This window comes from Arachis ipaensis, chromosome B4 (genome assembly GCF_059453495.1).
Source record: "Arachis ipaensis isolate K30076 ecotype BB chromosome B4, ASM5945349v1, whole genome shotgun sequence".
In the NCBI taxonomy this organism is placed as follows: domain Eukaryota; kingdom Viridiplantae; phylum Streptophyta; class Magnoliopsida; order Fabales; family Fabaceae; genus Arachis; species Arachis ipaensis.
In genome coordinates this window covers 28,141,872-28,164,029 of record NC_142439.1, presented here as the reverse complement: position 1 = coordinate 28,164,029, position 22,158 = coordinate 28,141,872, and the positions used below count along the sequence as shown (strand labels likewise).

Here is a 22,158-nt window from a genome sequence, read left to right as displayed (position 1 = left end):
ACTTAAATTGTTGCTTGTCCCCAAGCAACTGAAAATCAAATAGGATAAAAAGAAGAGAATATACTATAAATTCCAAACTATCAATGAAACATAGCTCCAATCAGATGAGCGGGACTTGTAGCTTTTTGCCTCTTGAATAGTTTTGGCATCTCACTTTATCCGTTGAGGTTCAGAATGATTGGCATCTATAGGAACTCAGAGTTCAGATAGTGTTATTGATTCTCCTAGTTCAGTATGTTAATTCTTGAACACAGCTACTTTATGAGTCTTGGCCGTGGCCCTAAGCACTTTGTTTTCTAGTATTACCACCGGATATATAAATGCCACAGACACATAACTGGGTGAACCTTTTCAGATTGTGACTCAGCTTGGCTAAAGTCCCCAATTAGAGGTGTCCAGGGTTCTTAAGCACACTCTTCTTTTGCTTTGAACCTTGACTTTAACCGCTCAGTCTCAAGTTTTCACTTGACACCTTCACGCCACAAGCACATGGTTAGGGACAGCTTGGTTTAGCCGCTTAGGCCAGGATTTTATTCCTTTAGGCCCTCCTATCCACTGATGCTCAAAGCCTTGGGATCCTTTTTATTACCCTTGCCTTTTGGTTTTAAGGGCTATTGGCTTTTTGCTCTTGCCTTTTGGTTTTAAGAGCTTTTGGCTTTTTCTGCTTGCTTTTTCTTTTTCTATTTTTTTCGCCATTTTTTTCTTTTTTTTTTCTGCAAGCTTTGTATTCACTGCTTTTTCTTGCTTCAAGAATCATTTTTATGATTTTTCAGATTATCAAATAACATGTCTCCTTGTCATCATTCTTTCAAGAGCCAACATATTTAACATTCTTAAACAACAACTTCAAAAGACATATGCACTGTTCAAGCATTCATTCAGAAAACAAAAAGTATTATCACCACATCAATATAATTAAACTAAGTTCAAGGATAAATTTGAAACTCATGTACTTCTTGTTCTTTTGAATTAAAAATATTTTTTATTTAAGAGAGGTGATGGATTCATATTCACTACTTTAAGGCATAGACACTTTAATACTAATGATCATGTAATGAAGACACAAACATGGATAAACATTTAACACAGAAAATGAAATCAGAAAATTTAAGAACAAGGAATGAGTCCACCTTAGTGATGATGGCGCTTCCTTCTTGAGGAACCAATGATGTCCTTGAGCTCTTCTATGTCTCTTCCTTGTCTTTGTTGCTCCCAATAGTTCTGTGGAGGAAAGTACATCCCTTGAGGTATCTCAGGGATCTCTTGATTTGCAGTCAAATGTTCTACCACTGAGCTATAGACCCTTGAGATGAATCTCTCCATCTCCTATGACTTGGAGTTGGAAGCTTTTGTCTTCTCTTTTCTCTTTCTAGAGATTTCTCTGGCTTTAGGTGCCATCAATGGTTATGGAAAAACAAAAAAAAAGCTATGCTTTTACCACACCAAACTTAGAATATTACTCGCCCTCGAGCAAAAGAAGAAAGAATAGTAGAAGAAGAAGAAGATATGGAGGTGAGTTGATGGTTTGAATTTGAGTGGGTGGGTGTAGGTGGGTTGTATGATGGTTTTAGGGGAGTAATGGATGTGAGTGGTGAAAGGTTCTTGGGAAAAGGTGATATAGGATTATGAGGAGGTAAGGTGAGTGGAGGTATGTGGGGATCCTGTGGGGTCCACAGATCCTGAGGTATCAAGGATTTGCATCCCTGCACCAATTAGGCATGTAAAACACCTTTGCATGCAATTCTAGCGTTTAAACGCCGAACTGATGCTAGTTCTGGGCATTCAACGCCCAGATGTAGCATGTTTCTGGTGTTGAACACCAGCTCCATGCTTGTTTCTGGCGTTCAGCGCCAGCTCCATGCTTTGTTCTGGCGTTGAACGCCAGCCAGATGCTCCTTATTGGTGTTTAAACGCCAGTAAGTCCTTCCTCCAGGGTGTGATTTTTCTTCTGCTATTTTTGATTCTGTTTTTAATTTTTTGATTTATTTTGTGACTTCACATGATCATGAACCTAATAAAACATGAAATAACAATAAAAATAAAATTAGATAAATAAAAATTGGGTTGCCTCCCAACAAGCGCTTCTTTAATGTCAATAGCTTGACAGTGGGCTCTCATGGAGCCACACAGGTGATCAGGTCAATTTTATAGACTCCCAACACCAAACTTAGAGTTTGGATATGGGAGTTCAACACCAAACTTAGAGTTTGGCTGAGGCCTCCCAACACCAAACTTAGAGTTTGACTGTGGGGGCTTTAGTTGACTTTGTACTGAGAGAAGCTTACTGTGCCTCTTTTCCATGTTTACAGAAGGATGACCTTGAGTTTTAAATACAAGGGAGTCCTCATTCAATTGAAGGACTAGTTCACCTCTGTCAACATCAATCACAGCTTTTGCTGTGGCTAGGAAGGGTCTTCCAAGGATGATGGATTCATCATCATCCTTCCCAGTATCCAGGATTATGAAATCAGCAGGGATGTAAAGGCCTTCAACCTTTACTAACACGTCCTCTACTTGTCCATAAGCCTCTTTTCTTGAGTTGTCTGCCATCTCTAATGAGATTTTAGCAGCTTGCACCTCAAAGATCCCCAGTTTCTCCATTACAGAGAGTGGCATGAGGTTTATTCCTGACCCAGGGTCACATAGAGCCTTCTCAAAGGTCATGGTGCCTATGGTACAAGGTATTAGGAACTTTCCAGGATTCTGTTTCTTCTGAGGCAGTCTCAATTGATCCAATGCATTTAGTTCATTGGTGAACAGGGGAGGTTCATCTCCCCAAGTCTCATTACCAAATAGATTGCCATTCAGCTTCATGATTGCACCAAGGAACTTGGCGACTTGCTCTTCAGTGACATCCTCATTCTCTTCTGAAGAGGAATACTCATCAGAGCTCATGAAGGGCGTAAGGAGGTTTAATGGAATCTCTATGGTCTCTAGATGAGCCTCAGAGTCCTTTGGTTCCTCAGAGGGAAACTCCTTATTGATCTCTGGACGTCCCAGGAGGTCTTCCTCCTTGGGATTCACGTCCTCCTCCTCTCTTGTGGGTTCGGCCATGATAGTTATATCAATAGCCTTGCACTCTCCTTTTGGATTTTCTTCTGTATTGCTTGGGAGAGCACTAGGAGGGGTTTCAGTGATCTTCTTACTCAGCTGGCCCACTTGTGCCTCCAAATTTCTAATGGAGGACCTTGTTTCATTCATGAAACTCAGAGTGGCCTTAGATAGATCAGAGACTAAGTTTGCTAAATTAGAGGTACTTTGTTCAGAGTTCTCTGTCTGTTGCTGAGTGGATGATGGAAAAGGCTTGCTATTGCTAAACCTGTTTCTTCCACCATTATTAAAGCCTTGTTGAGGCTTTTGTTGATCCTTCCATGAGAGATTTGGGTGATTTCTCCATGAGGGATTATAGGTGTTTCCATAGGGTTCACCCATGTAATTTACCTCTGCTATTGCAGGGTTCTCAGGATCATAAGTCTCTTCTTCAGCAGATGCCTCTTGAGTACTGTTGGATGCAGCTTGCATTCCATTCAGACTCTGAGAAATCATATTGATTTGCTGAGTCAATATTTTATTCTGAGCCAATTTGGCATTCAGAGTATCAATTTCAAGAACTCCTTTCTTCTGAGGCATCCCATTACTCACAGGATTCCTCTCAGAAGTGTACATGAACTGGTTATTAGCAACTATGTCAATGAGTTCTTGAGCTTCTGCAGGCGTTTTCTTTAGGTAAATGGATCCACCTGCAAAAGTATCTAATGACATCTTAGCTAATTCAAACAGACCATCATAGAATATATCCAGGATGGTCCATTCTGAAAGCATGTCAGAAGGACACTTTTTGGTCAGTTCCTTGTATCTCTCCCAAGCTTCATAGAGGGATTCACCTTCTTTCTGTCTGAAGGTTTGAACATCCACTCTAAGCTTACTCAGCTTTTGAGGAGGAAAGAACTTGGCTAAGAAAGCCTTGACCAGCTTATCCCAAGAGTTCAGGCTATCCTTAGGTTGAGAGTCCAACCATACTCTAGCTTTGTCTCTTACAGCAAAAGGAAAAAGCATGAGCCTGTAGACTTCAGGATCTACTCCATTAGTCTTAACAGTATCACATATCTGCAAGAATTCAGTTAAGAACTGAAAAGGATCTTCAGATGGAAGTCCATGAAACTTGCAGTTTTGTTGCATCAGAGAAACTAATTGAGGTTTCAGCTCAAAATTGTTTGCTCCAATGGTAGGGATGGAGATGCTTCTTCCATGTAAATTGGAATTAGGTGCAGTAAAGTCACCAAGCATCCTCCTTGCATTATTATTATTTTCGGCTGCCATCTCCTCTTCTTGTTCGAAAATTCCTGTAAGGTTGTCTCTGGATTGTTGTATTTTAGCTTCTCTTAGTTTCCTTTTCAGAGTCCTTTCAGGTTCAGGGTCTGCTTCAACAAGAATGTTCTTGTCCTTGCTCCTGCTCATATGAAAGAGAAGGGAACAGAAAAATAATAATAGGGATCCTTTTTACCACAGTATAGAGGTTCCCTTGTTGTTAGTAGAAGAAGAAAAGGAATAAGAGTGAAGAAGAATGGATAATCCAAACACAAGGGTGAGGATAGGAGCAGTGATTTAGGATGAAGAGAAGTGTTAGTAAATGAATAAATAATTAGGAGATGGGAGAGAGAGAATTTCGAAAAATAAATTTTGAAAAAGAGTTAATGATTTTCGAAAATTAAGATAAAATTAAAATTAAAAATTGAAACAATTAGTTAATTAAAAATAATTTTTGAAAAAGAGGGAAGAGATTTTCGAAAATTAGAGAGAGAGAGTTAGTTAGGTAGTTTTGAAAAAGATAAGAAACAAACAAAAAGTCAATTAGTTAGTTGAAAAAGATTTGAAAATCAATTTTGAAAAGATAAGAAGATAAGAAGTTAGAAAAGATATTTGAAAATCAAATTTTTGAAAAAGATAAGATTTAAAAAAAAAAGATATGATAGAAAGATATGATTAGAATTAGTTTTGAAAAAGATTTGATTTTTAAAATCACAATTAATGACTTGGTTCACAAGAAATCACAAGATATGATTCTATAACTTAAAGTTTGAATCTTTCTTAACAAGCAAGTAACAAACTTAAAATTTTTTGAATCAAAACATTAATTATTGATGATATTTTTGAAAATATGATAAAATTAAGAAAAAGATTTTGAAAAATATTTTTGAAATTTTCGAAAATAAAAAATGGAAAAGATATGATTTTTGAAAAAGATTTTGAAAAAGATAAGATTTTTAAATTGAAAATTTGATTTGACTCATAAGAAACAATTGAATTTTAAAATTTTTTGAAAAAGTCAATCCTAATTTTCGAAATTTATGAGGGAAAAAAGGAAAGATATTTTTTTATTTTTGAATTTTTAATAATGAGAGAGAAAAACATGAAAAATGATGCAATGCATGAAAATTTTGGATCTAAACATGTGATGCATGCAAGAACACTATAAATGTCAAGATGAACACCAAGAACACTATGAATGTCAAGATGAACATCAAGAACTTATTTTTGAAAAATTTTCAAGAAAAGAAAATATGCAAGACACCAAACTTGGAAATTTTTAATATTTAGACACTAAGAATTCAAGAATGCATATGAAAAACACCATACAACACAAAACAATATAATATGAAGATCAATCAAGAAGGGTTATCAAGAACAACTTGAAGATCATGATGAATGCAATGCATGAATGCAATTTTCGAAAAATGCAAGATGAATATGCAATTGACACCAAACTTAAAATTTGACTCAAGACTCAAACAATAAACACAAAGTATTTTTTATTTTTATAATTTTATGATTTTTTTGTATTTTCTTTTAATTTTTTTTTTCGAAAAACATATGGAAAAAGAAAATAAGAAATCCAAAATCTTTAAGAAGAATTCCAGGAATCTTTCAATATTAGCCCAAAGCTCCAATCAAAGGGTTGGACATGGCTTAATAGCCAGTCAGCTTTAGGATGGAATTACATGCATTGTGGTGATTAGTTGAAGACCAATCCCAAAGTAGTTTGGATATGGCTTTATAGCCAGATAGGATTCAACATGTTACCATGAAACTCTAGAATTCATTCTTGAAAGTTTTGAAGCCATAGAATAATTAAAATTTTTTTTTCGAAAAAATTTTTTTTTGAAAAACTAAAATAAAGAAACATTTTTGAAAGAATTTTGAAAACTTTTTTGAAAAGAAAATAAAAAGAGAATTACCTAATCTAGCAACAAGATGAACCGTCAGTTGTCCAAACTCGAACAATCCCCGGCAGCGGCGCCAAAAACTTGGTATGCGAAATTGTTACTCTGAGGTTGTAAAATTTGTTGTTCGTTCTCTCCCTGGTAATGGCGCCAACAAACTGGTGCACGATACCATGGTCCAAACATAACTTCATAACTTCGCACAACTAACCAGCAAGTGCATTGGGTCGTCCAAGTAATAAAACCTTATGTGAGCAAGGGTCGATCCCACAGAGATTGTTGGTATGAAGCAAGCTATTGTCATCTTGTAAATCTCAGTCAGGCGGATATCAAATGGTTATAGTATTTTCGAATAATAATAATAAATAAACAGAAAATAAAGATAAAAATACTTATGTATATCATTGGTGAGAATTTCGGATAAGCGTATAGAGATGCTTTCGTTCCTCTGAATCTCTGCTTTCCCGCTGTCTTCATCCAATCAGTCTTACTCCTTTCCATGGCAAGCTTTCTGTAAGGGCATCACCGTTGTTAATGGCTACATCCCATCCTCTCTGTTAAAATGGTCCAAATGCTCTGTCACGGCATGGCTAATCATCTGGAGGTTCTCGATCATACTGGAATAGGATTTACTATCCTTTTGCGTCTGTCACTATGCCCAGCACTCGCGAGTTTGAAGTTCGTCACAGCCATCCCTTCCCAGATCCTACTCGGAATACCATAGACAAGGTTTATACTTTTCGGATCTCAGGAATGGCCATCCATGGGTTCTAACTTATAACACAAAGATACTAATAACTCGGACTCGGTCCCCTGTATTAGATATCTAAGAGATATTCATTCTAGCTTCTTTGCATGTAGAACAGAAGTGTTTGTCAGGCACGTGTTCATAAGTGAGAATGATGATGAGCGTCACATAATCATCACATTCATCATGTTCTTGAGAACGAATGGATATCTTAGAAGCGGAATAAGTTGAATTGAATAGAAAAACAGTAGTACTTTGCATTAAATCATGAGGAACAGCAGAGCTTCACACCTTAATCTATGGAGTGCCGAAACTCTACCGTTGAAAAATACATAAGTGAAAGGTTCAGGCATGGCCGAATGGCCAGGCCCCAAACGTGATCAATGATCTATATCCGAATACAATAGTAAAAAGTCCTATTTATACTAAACTAGTTACTAGGGTTTACAGAAGTAAGTAATTGATGCATAAATCCACTTCCGGGGCCCACTTGGTGTGTGCTTGGGCTGAGCTTGAAGTTTACACGTGGAGAGGTCATTCTTGGAGTTGAACGCCAGTTTGTAACGTGTTTCTGGCGTTCAACTCTGGCTTGTGACGTGTTTCTGGCGTTTAACTCCAGACTGCAGCATAGAACTGGCGTTCAACGCTTTTTTGCGTCATCTAAACTCGGCCAAAGTATGGACTATTATATATTTCTGGAAAGCCCTGGATGTCTACTTTCCAACGTAATTAGAAGCGCGCCATTTTGAGTTCTGTAGCTCCAGAAAATCCACTTTGAGTGCAGGGAGGTCAGAATCCAACAGCATCAGCAATCCTTCTTCAACCTCTGAATCTGATTTTTGCTCAAGTCCCTCAATTTCAGCCAGAAAATACCTGAAATCACAGAAAAACACACAAACTCATAGTAAAGTCCCGAAATGTGAATTTAACATAAAAACTAATAAAAACATCCCTAAAAGTAACTAGATCCTACTAAAAACATACTAAAAACAATGCCAAAAAGCGTATAAATTATCTGCTCATCAACTAGTAATAGATTAGTTATATATTTGGTCTTAGTTCGGTTCAATGATTTAATTTGATCCGAACGAACCATAAATACTTCTATTTTATAGAGTATTTACCTATTAAATAAAGCTCTACATCCAAACAAAATACTTAATCAAGTCTAACCAAGTTGTTATAACAACTTTTCAAATCACGCGCTCATTCTCCTTCTCCTCCTCCTCGTCTTTCTTCTTCTTCTTTTTTGTTTTTATCATCACCAATAATATCAACATTTTGCGAACATCTTTATTAGTTCTGATTTACTATAGTAAGAAGGTGATACACAATCACACTTACATTAAAAGCAGTCATGATGCGAATTGTTCTAGTGAAAGTCAGAACTTATTTAGAAAATTGTGTACACACTTCTATAACATGGCTCAGAAATTTATGACTTGTGATGAAGAAGCAGCCATATTGCACTCAGCTCTTGAAGACGCAAGAACCAATCATAATGATTATCGTGCTAATAAGCGGTCCACAAGTGTTGTTGTTACTCCGAATAGTATGTCCACATAGAGCGAGTGTGCAGTTGTGTAGACAACATTCAAGGCCCTTCAAAGATGTCAACATAAGGAATTACATTTTGAGCAAACTAAGTTCTACTAACGATAATGCGGATGTTAAGGAGATGTTAAAGTATTTCATGCGAATGAAAGAGATCAATCCATACTTCTTTTATGCAATAGATATTGATGAGGGTTACAAGTTCAGGAGTGCACTGTGGGTAGATGAAAGGTACAAGGCATCGTATGAATATTATGGAGATGTGGTGTCGTTCGACACCACATACAAACAAAAATACGTATATATGTTTATTGATGAGGTTAGATACTGGTTTAGAAATTAACAAGTTATAAAACTCGAATTCGTCAATAGTATAGTCCTAAATCGGCAACTAATCCTATCAAAATTTAGTAAAGTTTGTCACAATACGAATCAAATAACTGGAAGTTTTAAATCTCGGGTTGTTCTTCCACGGAATTGCAATCGGATATGCGTATCATTGGCTATGAGAAAAAGAGAATTTGATAACAATGAACAGAAATTTAAATGGTAAGAAATTAAAAGAGCAAGCAAGAGATTAAACTAAGAACAATTAAAGTAATTAAGACAAGGGTTGAGAATCAAGGATAACTATCCTTGTCACTGACCATGAACATGGCAATTATGAAGAGTTAATCCCACTTCGTCATCCCCTAAACATCGGAAAAAAATCAAGTAAGCATAATTGATCTCAATCCACAAATCCTAACTAACTTACTAATTTAATTTGGTAAAAGATTAGCGTTAGTGGAAACTAAATCAACTAACAACCCTAAATATAGGACATCAATGACTCAAGGTCACTTAAGTCCTCAATCCCAAGCCAAAAATGCAAAATTCTACTCTAAAACTAAGAAAGGTATTTTGTCAAACACTTAGAATACATAAAAGAAAAACATCATAAATTACAAGAATAATAAAATCTATAACTACTAAAACAAGAAAGCAATAACAACAATTCAAATAGGCAAAAATAAACATGAAAAATATCAATTGCATTAAAAAAAATTGGAAATTTAAGAAGTGAGTTCATAAACAAAGATTAACAAAAATTGAGAAGCTAACAAGTAAAACCAAGAGAATTAAGACAATAGAATAAGAAAATATAAAGAAAACTAAAATAAAACAAAATTTAAATCTATTTAAGGAGAAATTAAACTAAGAAACCCTAAATTCTAGAGAGAAACCCTAAATTTAAATCCAAAACTGTGACCATAGATCTATGGTCACCCTTTTCACTAGCTATGGTCACGGTTTTTTACCGTGACCATAGGCCTTTTTTTTTGTAGTGTTCTCTCTAGAATTCTACCTAAAACATCACACTAAACTATTCCTACACTACTTGGTTGATCCCTCTTGAATTCTTGCTTCAAATGCTTTAGAAAAGAGTTGGATTGGGCACAAAATGTGCTTGAAATTGCAAGTTACGTGTTAACTTAAGTGAGTCACGTTCTACAAGTCATGCGTATGCACAAGTCATGCGTAGGCACAACCTAGAAAATGTCCAATCTTTATTTCTTCATGAATTCTCCACTTTTGCATGATTTTCCTTCATCCTTCCAAGCCATCATTTCCTTCTAACCCTTGAATCACTTCAACAAACATATCAAGGTATCAAATGGGATAAAAGTAAATTAAATTTGGCAATTTAAAGCATAAAAAATATATTTTTAACAATAAATTATAATTATGAAAAAATTCACAAAAACATGCAATTTCAAGGAATAAATACAAGATAAATTGCTAAAAATTCACTCTTTTCAAGCAAAAAACAATAGTAAAATATGGATTTATCATTTATCTCGATATGAAGAATGGCATGCTGGCGTGAGTGGCATTATATGGAATGCTCGTTCTGTAGCCTCATTAGAGTGTGATTAGTCCAAATTGTAACACCTAACTATCAAAATATCACGCTTTTTGCTGTGCCATTCTGATAGCTCAGGTATTACGACGACTCTTAAAATATTTAATACTAAAATATGAGCCTCTTTAAAACTTAAACCGTATTTTTCAAAACTTACATCCATACTTACATTACAAAATTACAATACTCAGAAAAGTATATATATATATATATATATATATATTAGTTTACAATCATTACATAATCAAATTCATATCCCTCTTATAAAAACTTGTAAAGGTATAGTCAAGGGAAAAAGTAACTAATACAACACAAAACATCGTTTAAACAGAAACGAAATAAATAAGCTTTTCCAAACTTCGTCGTCCATAACCTGAAAAGAAAAGACATGTAGAGGAGTGAGAACATCGTCCTCGCTGGTTCTCACTATGGGGTTAGAGAAATTACTATAATAGGATACGTGAAATAAAACTGTTTTTAAAGTACAATGATTAATAGCCGCCTTATGTATCTTTTCAAAACCAGAGATTTATAACCAAAAATCCGAAATCCTTTTTAAATGAAAAAATTGTTAACTCTTCAAAAATTCAAAATCTTTTAAAAATTTTTTCCTACACAGCATGAATGACCAAGCTGTTCCAAGCATAGGTTCATTAACTCTATGCAAAACCAGTTCAGTTTTTCAGGCATTACTAAACCAAAAACACAAACCATTCACGGCCTTCAGCTCATTATATAATTAATCACAGCCATAGGCCCAAACAATTCAATCAACAGTCAATCCACCACAATCCAACCAATTTTCAGTCACAAACACAAGTAAGAAGGTTCAAACACAATCAAGGAGTTACATCAAGTATAGCAATTAGCAATTAAACATAATTATTCACATAGGCAAACCAATTACAATGTGCACACCCAAACAATGTCACATATATACATATGATGAGTGCCTGCCCTATGGCTGATGAGTCTCATCTGTCAATTATCAAGCCAATCCGACAAGTCCGGTTGCTAAACCCTGGACTATCTCCCGTTGCGCATCCCCGAAAGTCTATGCATAGCTTTTTCTCATATATAAAATTTTCTCAATGGGGGTATCCTTCCCGGGAATTTATATGTGCTCGGTCACCATTACGATGTAGGGTCAACAGAATATCGAGTCTCAACCTGGAACATGTGGTGGCAAGCCACGATACTTTACTCAAGGAAACTCGTATATCAGATAAAAGAAATGCAAAAGCCACATATTCATTCATAATCATTCATTCATCATTATTCATGCACTTCATTAACAATCCATATCAAGTCAAATCATAATTCATGCTATATATCACTTTTTTCTCAAATCACTTTACTTTAAAACCAGAAATCAAATTCATCTTTGTCTCAAAATTCAAAATCCTCAAATCTCAGTATTTTAAGCTCATAATCCACTTTTTTTCTAAAAATTAATTCTCTTTGAAAAGACTCAAATCCTTCACTTTTAAATCATCTGTTTAACTATTCTAAATCAGAGTTTATCAAATAACAACCTTGGCAAGGACTCAAGACTCTAGGGAAGAATAACCTACCTCATTTCTTAAATTCTTTAGAAATCCCCAAATTCATAGTTACTTAAATTGAAATCAATTAAAATGGAGATTTAAAACCAAAACCAAAGCATATAAGCCAAAAGTTCCAAACCAATTTTAAAACCAAAATTATTTAAGCTCAAAAACCAATTTTATTTCATTCTTAAATCGGAAACCTTCTCAAAGGCTCGGAATTATTTAATCTTGCTAAGTCAAAATTTAAGGAGTACTTCAAAGGCAATACGAATTTAATTAATCAAAGTTCTATTTCTTTTAAAATTCGCTAAAACTCCTCTAAAGGTACTTCTTTAACCAAACTTCAAAACATAGTTCCTTTTAACCCTAAAATTTGGACTTTGCCACCCTTTTCGGGTTCCAACCAAACCATTCCGTAACCCCTTCCAAGGGTTCAAAACCAAATTAGTTTAAAATTAGACTAATGCTGAAAATTCATATCATTCCCATATTTCAAGAAAACAGATTCAAACTCAATTCATTTTCAATGAACCAAACTCATTTCCAAAACTTTAAAGAAATAATTCAGCAACCATCCATTTAACAAAATCAAATCACAATCCAATCAAACAACAATCACAGTCATCCCAAAATAGCCCAACAATACATAAGACTTATACAATCACTAAAAGTACATTTATCACATTAATATCCATTTATAACAATTCGAAACTTTAAAATTGAGTTTTTTGGAAAAGTCCCTACCTCGATAAGTCGAAACCATAACCCAACGCATCACAGAAAAATCTTTTCTCTAGGCCCGCGATTAGCGGAAGCCGCAATCTCTGCTCAACCCATTCTCGCAGCAACCACAGCAACATTTTTGCAACATAAAACATTCTGAACTCAAACCTACGATACCAAACCTCAGAGTTTATAACCAAACATAACAGAAAATTAACGCAAGGGTTTTTTGAAACATAATTAGTTACTGAAATAGCAAATTGAAGCAGCCGAAACTCTGAGCATGACATTCAAGCACCGATACTCAACCTTATGACAGACAATATCGCAACACCTCAGCATAAGATAACAGAACAGCGACAAAAAGGCTTTTTGAAATGAAACACTTACCAAGACAGAGGATTCAGTGGCGGTCTTCAGCGGCAAAGGCAAGGCACGGTGACACCGAGCTCCTCCTCCTTCCACGCGACCAAGGCGGCGGCTGTAGCAACATACAGTGACTATAGTATTCGCAAAATTAAAAAAAAGAGAGAATCTATTCACAAGACCCTTACCGGCAGTGGATCCCGATGACGCAGCGGCATTCTCCGACGGCAGGAGCTTAGCGGCACACCTCCAACAGCGGCGACGAGGCTCGTGACCGTGGTTGTGCGCAGCGGTAGAGGCAGCTCCGCGACGGCTCTTCTCTTCCGACCCGGCTCTTTCCTTCTCATGACAACACCGGCAACCTTGGTGGCGTACAGACCGACGGCGACTCCCCATGGACGGCTACTGGGTGGCGCGGTTCCTTCCACCATCGCGGTCTTCTCTCTCGCCTCAGATCTGATCCGCGACGGCGATGGCTTCATGGACATCAGCGGCGGCCTTTGATAAAGAAATAAAAGGATAAACAAGAAGATAAGAATTCAAACTGAATAAAAAAGATACATTAAAATTGAAATAAAAACAAAAAGGATAGATTGAAATTGACTATAAAGAAAATCATTCTACTTTCTACCCAATTTCTTGACGCAACAAAGAAGGGACTCCTCAACCTGACTTGTCAATGCCATAGTTTGGGAATTGAATCGAAGGGACTCCTCAATCTTCTACCCAATTCTCCGATGTAACAAGAGAGGGACTCCTCAACCTCGATTGTCCACACCATAGTTTCATCATGAAACCAAAAAGGGGGTTTTTAAACCTCTAAATCATTCTATACTATGATTATAATAGCTAATGAGGTAACCTCTTATTAGGTTAAAACAAAGAAAATCCTAAAGCCCATCAATATAAGACACAATCTAGTAATTAAATAAACAAAATTAAAATATATCAAATTAAATTAAAATATTCTAAAAATATAAACTAATATCTTCTAAATAACACTTGACCTCTTCATATCATGAATATTTGAAGCATGTATCATTCTCCTCCTCTTCAAAAAATATTCGTCCTAGAATCTTGTAGGTGAAAAAAATAGTTAGAAAAAGGACAATAATTACAAAGAAGATAACTTCTTTTTTCTGTATTTTTTTTCATATCCCTTTTTGTATATTTTTTTCTTTTTTTTTTGCACTGTATGCTTTTTTTATTTTTTTTAAACAATAAAATCAACAATAATGACAAAACAATAATGAAATACAAACAGAAAACAAGAACACAAGAACTTAAAAAAAAATGCGACAGACGCTGGACTTTTTTTTATGATAAAAAAAGATAAAATATATATTAATAAGAATTAATCTAATACCTGAGCTCTGATACTAAATAATAAAGAAATAAAAGGATAAACAAGAAGATAAGGATTCAAACTGAATAAAAAAAATACATTGAAATTGAAATAGAAACAAAAAGAATAGATTGAAATTAACTACAAAGAGAATCACTCTACTTTCTATCCAATTTCTTGACGCAACAAGGAAGGGACTCCTCAACTTGAGTTGTCAATGCCATAGTTTGGGAATTGAATCAAAGGAAGTCCTCAACTTTCTACCCAATTCTCCGATGCAACAAGAGAGGGACTCCTCAACCTCAATTGTCCACACTATGGTTTTATAACGAAACCAAAAAGGGGAGTTTTTAAACCTCTAAATCATTCTATACTATGATTATAATAGCTAATGAGGTATTTATAACCTCTTATTAGGTTAAAAAAAGAAAATCCTAAAGCCCATCAACATAAGACCCAATCTAGTAATTAAATAAACAAAATTAAAATATATCAAATTAAATTAAAACATTCTAAAAATATAAACTAATATCTTCTAAATAAAACTTGAACTCTTCATATCACGAACATTTAAAGCATGTATTAGCCTTCCTCCTCCCTTGGATTGCGATGCAGCACGGCGGCCAGGAGCTGGCACGCTGGCAAGGCGCAACTGGCCGGCGAGCTCCTCATTCTCCTCTTCCCTTCTTCTCCACGGCCCCACCCCTTTTCCCCTTTCTTCTTTCTTTTCTTCTTTCTAAGTTGTTGTTGTGATAGGTTTGTGTGTTTAGTTGATGTGTGCATGTGTGACCGTGAGTGAGGGCTGAGAGAGTGAGTGTAAGTGTGTTAAGGTTTTAGGATGGTGTGGGTTAGTTTAGGTATTTTTATTAAAAATAGGGGTAGTAGTGTAATTTTATAAAATAAATAAAAAAGAGAATAATAATTAAAAATCAAATTATATTTAAATTATTCATCTTAAAAATACATTTTAAATTATCAAATCTGTAAATTATTTTTAGTTAAATACTAATTTAATATAAATTGGAGATAAGTAAATTAATTCTTTTTTATTTATAAATTAAGATTAAAAATATTAAAATTAAGACATATAAAATATTCATTATTTTAAATTATAAAAATTCTAAATTATAAATAAGAATTTGTTCAGTTGATATACAAAATCTCAAAAATATAATCTCAAGTAATTATAATAAATCATAAATAATTTATTAATAACTTTTAAAATTTCAGGGTTTTACATCCTACCCCACTTATAAAAATTTTCGTCCTCAAAAATTAACTTGATATGCAAAATACTAAAATAGTTTTGAATACTTTACTTTTGTATACTTTAGAAAAGCAAGGGTCTTGGCATATATATAATCTTTCAAATACAGGCCTTATAACTTGAATATACATATAAGGAAGAAAATGTGTGGTACAAGACAAGAGATACAAAATAGGCTTGTTACAAAAAGGTTATATGGTTTCAAGACTTTGCGAAAATTCGGAGACACACAGTAGGTGTGCAAGCTTTTTAAGATAGGCATTCACAAAAGTAAGGCGGTAGTTAAAGTGGCCAAAGGTTACAAGGCAGGCAAGTCTTAAAACGACGGGTGTAACGTTCGGACACATATATTGTACCCACTTCAGAATTTTAACTTTCCAACTCCATCAATTGCTTTATAATGTCATAACCGGTCACAAGCCTAACACCCGCAAACTCTCTCGCAAGCAACAAAATCTCCCCACAACTCCTCATAACGTTGCACACTTACCACTCCACCTTTTCACGTTCACGAACTACATTCTAAAAAGACTAACGCTTCACTTGTTACGCCTAAAGGTCATACGTGACTCTAAAGCGATCCTCGTGTTTATTCAGAAGGATACAAGACCTTGGAAAAGGACAAGCGACAAGGACAAAATTCACAAGAGTTTGAAAGGATTGTTGAGATCACAAGTAATCAGGGATGCACAAGGAATGAACGAAATTCGATAGGAATGCACAAGAGTTTTAAAATCCGCTAAAACTCCTCCAAAGGTACTTCTTTAACCAAACTTCAAAACATAGTTCCTTTTAACCCTAAAACTTGGACTTTGCCACCCTTTTTGGGTCCCAACCAAACCATTCTGTAACCCCTTCCAAGGATTCAAAACCAAATCAATTTAAAATCAGACTAATTTTGAAAATTCATATCATTCCCATATTTCAAGAAAACAAATTCAAACTCAATTCATTTTCAATGAACCAAACTCGTTTCCAAAACTTTAAAGAAATAATTCAGCAACCATCCATTTAAGAAAACCCAACCACAATCCAATCAAACAACAATCACATTCATCCCAAAACAGTCCAATAATACATAAAACTTATACAATCACTAAAAGTACATTTATCACATTAATATCCATTTATAACAATTTCAAACTATAAAATTGAGTTTTTTGAAAAAGCCTCTACCTCAATAAGTCGAAACCATAACCCAACGCATCACAGAAAAATCCTTTCTCTCGGCCCACGGTCAGCGGAAGCCGTAATCTCTGCTCAACCCATTCTCGCAGCAACCACAACAACATTTATGTAACATGTAACATTCCAAACTTGAACCTACATTACCAAATCTCAGAGTTTATAACCAAACATAACAGAAAACTAACGCGAGGATTTTTTGAAACATAATTACTTACTGAAATAGCAAAATGAAGCAGCCGAAAACTCTGAGCACAACATTCAAGCACCGATACTCAACCTTATGACAGACAACGTCACAACACCTCAGCATAAGATAATAGAACAGTGACAAAAAGGCTTTTCGAAATGAAATGCTTACCAAGACAGAGGATTCAGCGGCAGTGTCCGGCGGCAGAGGCAAGGCACGGTGACACCCAGCTCCTCCTCCTTCCACGCGACCCAGACGGCGGATGTAGCAACATGCAGTGACTATAGTATTTCCAGAATTCAAAAAGGACAGAATCTATTAACAAGACCCTTACCGGCAGTGGATCCCGGCAACACAGCGGCATTCTCCAACGACAAGAGCTTGGCGGCGCAGCGGCAGAGATAGCTCCACGACGGCTCTTCTTGTCCGACGCGGCTCTCTCTTTCTCGCGACAACACCGGCAACGTTGGCGACGTGCAGACTGACGGTTACTCCCCACGGACGGCTACTGGGCGGCGCGGTTCCTTCCTCCGTTGCGGTCCTCTCTCTCGCCTCAGATCTGATCCGCGACGACGATGGTTTCACGGACAGCAGCGGTGGCCTTCCTTCTCCCTTGGACGGCGATGCAGCATGGCGGCGAGGAGCTGGTGCGGTGGCAGGGCGCAGCTGGCCGCGAGCTCCTCCTTCTCCTCTTCCCTTCTTCTCCACGGCCCCCTCCCCTTTCTTCTTTCGTTTCTTCTTTCTAAGTTGCTGCTATGATAGGTTTGGGTGTTTAGTGGGTGTGTGCATGTGTGACCGTGAATGAAGGGGTGAGAGAGTAAGTGTAAGTGTGTTAGGGTTTTGGGATAGTGCGGGTTATTTCAGGTATTTTTATTAAAAATAGGGATAGTAGTGTGGTGCACAAAATTGTGATCTCAATGGCGCCAACAACTTGATACGTACAATTGTAATCTCAACTCTTTTCACAACTTCGCACAACTAACCAGCAAGTGCACTGGGTCGTCCAAGTAATAAACCTTACGTGAGTAAGGGTCGATCCCACAGAGATTGTCGGCTTGAAGCAAGCTATGTTCATCCTTGTAAATCTCAGTCAGGCAGATTCAATTGGTTATGAGGTTTTGATAATTAAAATATAAATAAAATATAAAATAAGATAAAGTTAATTATGTAATTCATTGGTGAGAATTTCATATAAGCGTCTGGAGATGCTTTGTTGCTTCTGAACCTCTGCTTTCCTATTGCCTTCTTCCAACCATGCGTTACTTCCTTCCATGGCAAGCTGTATGATCCTTGAGAAACCACTATTTTATGGTTTATCTTGTGCTTAATTGGGTGGTTTTTATCAACTCTTTACCCACTTATTCATACTATTTGCATGGTTTTATATTTTCTTTCCTGATTTTGTGCTATGACTGAAAACATGTTTCTTTGGTCTTAATTTGCTAATATTAATTCTCCCTTTATACCATTCGATGCCATGATATGTGTGTTAAGTGATTTCAGAGTTTATAGGGTAGGAATGACTTAGAGGATGGAAAGGAAGCATACAAAAATGGAAGGAATACAAGAAGTTGAAGGAACTGCAAAGCTGTCAGCCTGACCCTCTCGCACTAAAACTGTCATAACTTGAGCTGTAGAGGTCCAAACGATGCGGTTTTAGTTGCGTTGGAAAGCTAACGTCCAGGGCTTCGATTTGATATATAATATGCCATAGTTGCCCTGACGCTAGGTGATGCGAACGCGCGCTCCATGAGGACGCATCACAGTGACAGAAATCAGCGTGGCAGATTTCTTCTCCAGCAATTTCTGGGCTGTTTTCGACCTAGTTTTCGGCTCAGAAAACACAGATTAGAGGCTATAAAGTGGGAGAATCCATTTATTCATGAGGAGGTCGATTATTATTCACTTTTCACAATTTAGATGTAGTTTTTAGAGAGAGAGGTTCTCTCCTCTCTCTTAGGTTTTAGGATTAGGATTCCTCTTAAAGGATTTAGGATTTCAACTCTTCATCAGGTTCAATATTTCTCTTTATATTTCTCTTTCACTTTCAAATACTTTAATGCTATCCTTTAATTACTTATGTTGCCAGATTGGCTTATGAACTCTTTATGTTTAGATTGATTTTCTCTTATTTAATGCAATTGAGGTATTTCAGATCTAAGATTCTTATTTAGCTTTTTACATTATTGGCTTTAATTGATTAACTGGAAGCTCTTGAGTTATCAACTATCCGTGATTGGTTGTTATGTCGGCTAATTGACTGGTATTCCACTAACTCTAGTCTTTCCTTAGGAGTTGACTAGGACTTGAGAATCTAACTAATTAGTTCACTTGACTTTCCCTTGCTTTCATAAGGGTTAACTAAGTGGGATTAACTTCCATTCTCATAGGAGTAACTAGGATAGGACTTCCGAATTTTCATACCTTGCCAAGAGTTTATTTTACAGTTATTTATTTATTTTATTTGTCATTTAAATTACTTGTCCCCTACTTTCAAAACCCCCAATTTACAAAACTCATAACCAATAATAAGAACACCTCCCTGCAGTTCCTTGAGAAGATGACCCGAGGTTTAAATACTTCGGTTATCAATTTTAAAGGGGTTTGTTACTTGTGACAACCAAAACGTTTGTACGAATGAATTTTCTGTTGGTTTAGAAGCTATACTTACAACGCGATCATATTTTTATATTTCTTTACCGATAGAAAATCCCATCGTCAAAATGGCACCGTTGGTGGGGAATTGCAAACGTGTGCCTTATTATTGGTTATTGTAAATATTTGCTTTTTGCTTGTTTATTTGTTTTTGTTTTTGTTTTTATTTTTGCTTTTTCATAAATTAAGAGGTTATTGGTTTTTATTTAGTTATTAAAAATTTTTCAAAAATTTGTTCTTGGTGTTCATCTTGATCTTCAAGTTGTTCTTCGTGTTCATCTTAACCTTCAAGTTGTTCGTGGTTGTTTTCTTCGTTCTGATCTAAAAATTTTAAGTTTGGTGTCATTTTATTATTTTTCTCTTTCCCCATTAAATTCAAAAATATTTTAATTGATTTTTTTCGAAAATTTTAAAAAAAATTTATATCTTTTTCAAAATCTTATCTTATCTTATTTCAAAAATCAAATTTCAAATTTCAAAATTTAAATTTCAAAACTCAAAATCCAAATCTTAAAATTTTAAATTTAAAATTTTAAAAAATCAAACCTTTTCAAAATTTAAATCTTTTTCAAAATTTTTATCTTATATTGTTGACTTTTTCAAAATTCAAATTTCAAAATTCAAATTTCAAATTTCAAAATTTAAAATTCAAAATTTAATTTTCAATAACCTTTTTAATTTAAATTTGTTTTTATTTTCGTTTTTAATTTTTATTTGCTATTATGAGTTCTCACCCCCATCGCTTTGAGTTTGGTCCCAATGCTATTGCAAGGAATGGAAATTATAACAGGAACATGCATCAAGGTCAAAACAATCAAAGATGGAAGGAGCCACGAGGATCTGATCAACCCTTTTGGCAACATCACCTTCCAAGATACCATGGACAACGACCATCCTACAATGCATACCAAGACAATAGATATGGTGGACCCCCTTGTAGTTACCAGCAAGCTCCATCATATGCCAATGAACTACCTCCTCAAAATAGCTTTGGACCACCATACTCACAAGCCCCCTTTCACCATTTACCTCCATATGACCCTAACCCGTATCCACCATACCGACCACCTTATGAGCCAAATGAACCATACACAGAACCACCCCCATTCCAACACAACTACTCTCATGAACCACCACCTCAATATACACCATCTCCTTATCATTATCAAGATAAACCACCTTCCTACCATGAACCCTTTCTCCCAACAAATGAACCCTCCTATCCACCCCAAACCTCCTTGGAGAAAGCACTTATCGATCTAAACTCAAATATACAAGCTCTCGTCGCCCAATCGGACCACCAAATACCTTCAACAATCAACTCTCAAGCTCTAGTACACTTCCTTTTCAACCACAGAATGATCTCTCCATCCCATCACCACCTCCATGGAAGAGCACCCACATCCATCAATCCAAGAGCAACATGATCCTAATGATGCTATTGACATGGAACAAGAGAGAAGGGATCATCTTCGCGAATTCATACTTCATAAGGAGCTAGAGGAGGCCCTAAAGGTGAAGGTAGTAAAGACCCTTGAAGTCGAAGGAGTGGTTGAAGAATCAGTGAAGAAAGACATCAAGGAGGAGTCTGATTTTGTCTTAGAGCAAGAGGAGGCCCAAAATGTAGAGATAGGAGAGACCCTTGAAGATGAAAGAATAGTTGAAAGGAGTTGTCATGGAAAGAAAATCATCAAGGATGAGTACGATTTTATATTAAAACTACTGGACAAAGCAGTAATTATTGAAGAGGAAGAAGTGTTTGAAGACCTGGGAGATGCTGAACCTCCATGGGAAAGTCAAGACATAGAGCCTCCTTCCAAGACGGTTGCATTTGATGTTGAGGAGGGTGTACAACCTTCAAGGCATGTCATGGTTAAGGACTTGGAAGAGGTCGATCAAGAGATGGAGATTCAAGAAGAAGAAGCACAACCTCCCATGCCCTTGGAAAGCAGTGAAGAGGAGATTGAATTTGAAGAAAGCTACCAAGAGGAAGAAGTTGAAATTGAAGAAGCTTACAAGGAGGTGGAAGCTGTTAGAGAAGAGCACAAGGGAGTGGAGCTTGCAAGTTCATTAGAAACACCTCTCCCAAGGCCATTACCGTCCAACACAACGTTCAAGTGGGTAAAATTCCTACCCTTGACCTTTACCTTCCCACTTGAATATGGGCTAATGGAGACGGATGGTCAACTTAGAGCTTTTTGTGGCATTAAGAGTAAGAGGAAGATGGTCAGTGGTAAGAATTGTCCTGCAAGGTTCATTATGGTTGGAAGCTTTAAGTTTAAACGCAAAGGTTGGTGTAGAGCTCAATTAAATGGGTCTGGGAAGTTGTTTGGACGCTTCAGTGAGAATTCTAAGGCTGAACCACCCGGATAGAATCATGATAATCAACTTGAAGACGGGTGTAGAAACAAGATTTGGGATCCAGGAATATATGAGGATCAATTTTGG

The 22,158-nt window shown here is 36.1% G+C and overlaps 1 non-coding gene across 1 annotated transcript; it reads left to right on the top strand.

Moving 5' to 3' along the window:
• The first annotated feature begins 3,816 nt into the window (after window positions 1-3,816).
• On the top strand, window positions 3,817-3,924 carry LOC148567021 (small nucleolar RNA R71). Its single transcript, XR_015882685.1, has one exon. It is a non-coding gene; the product is annotated as a small nucleolar RNA R71 (small nucleolar RNA).
• The last annotated feature ends 18,234 nt before the right edge of the window (window positions 3,925-22,158 follow it).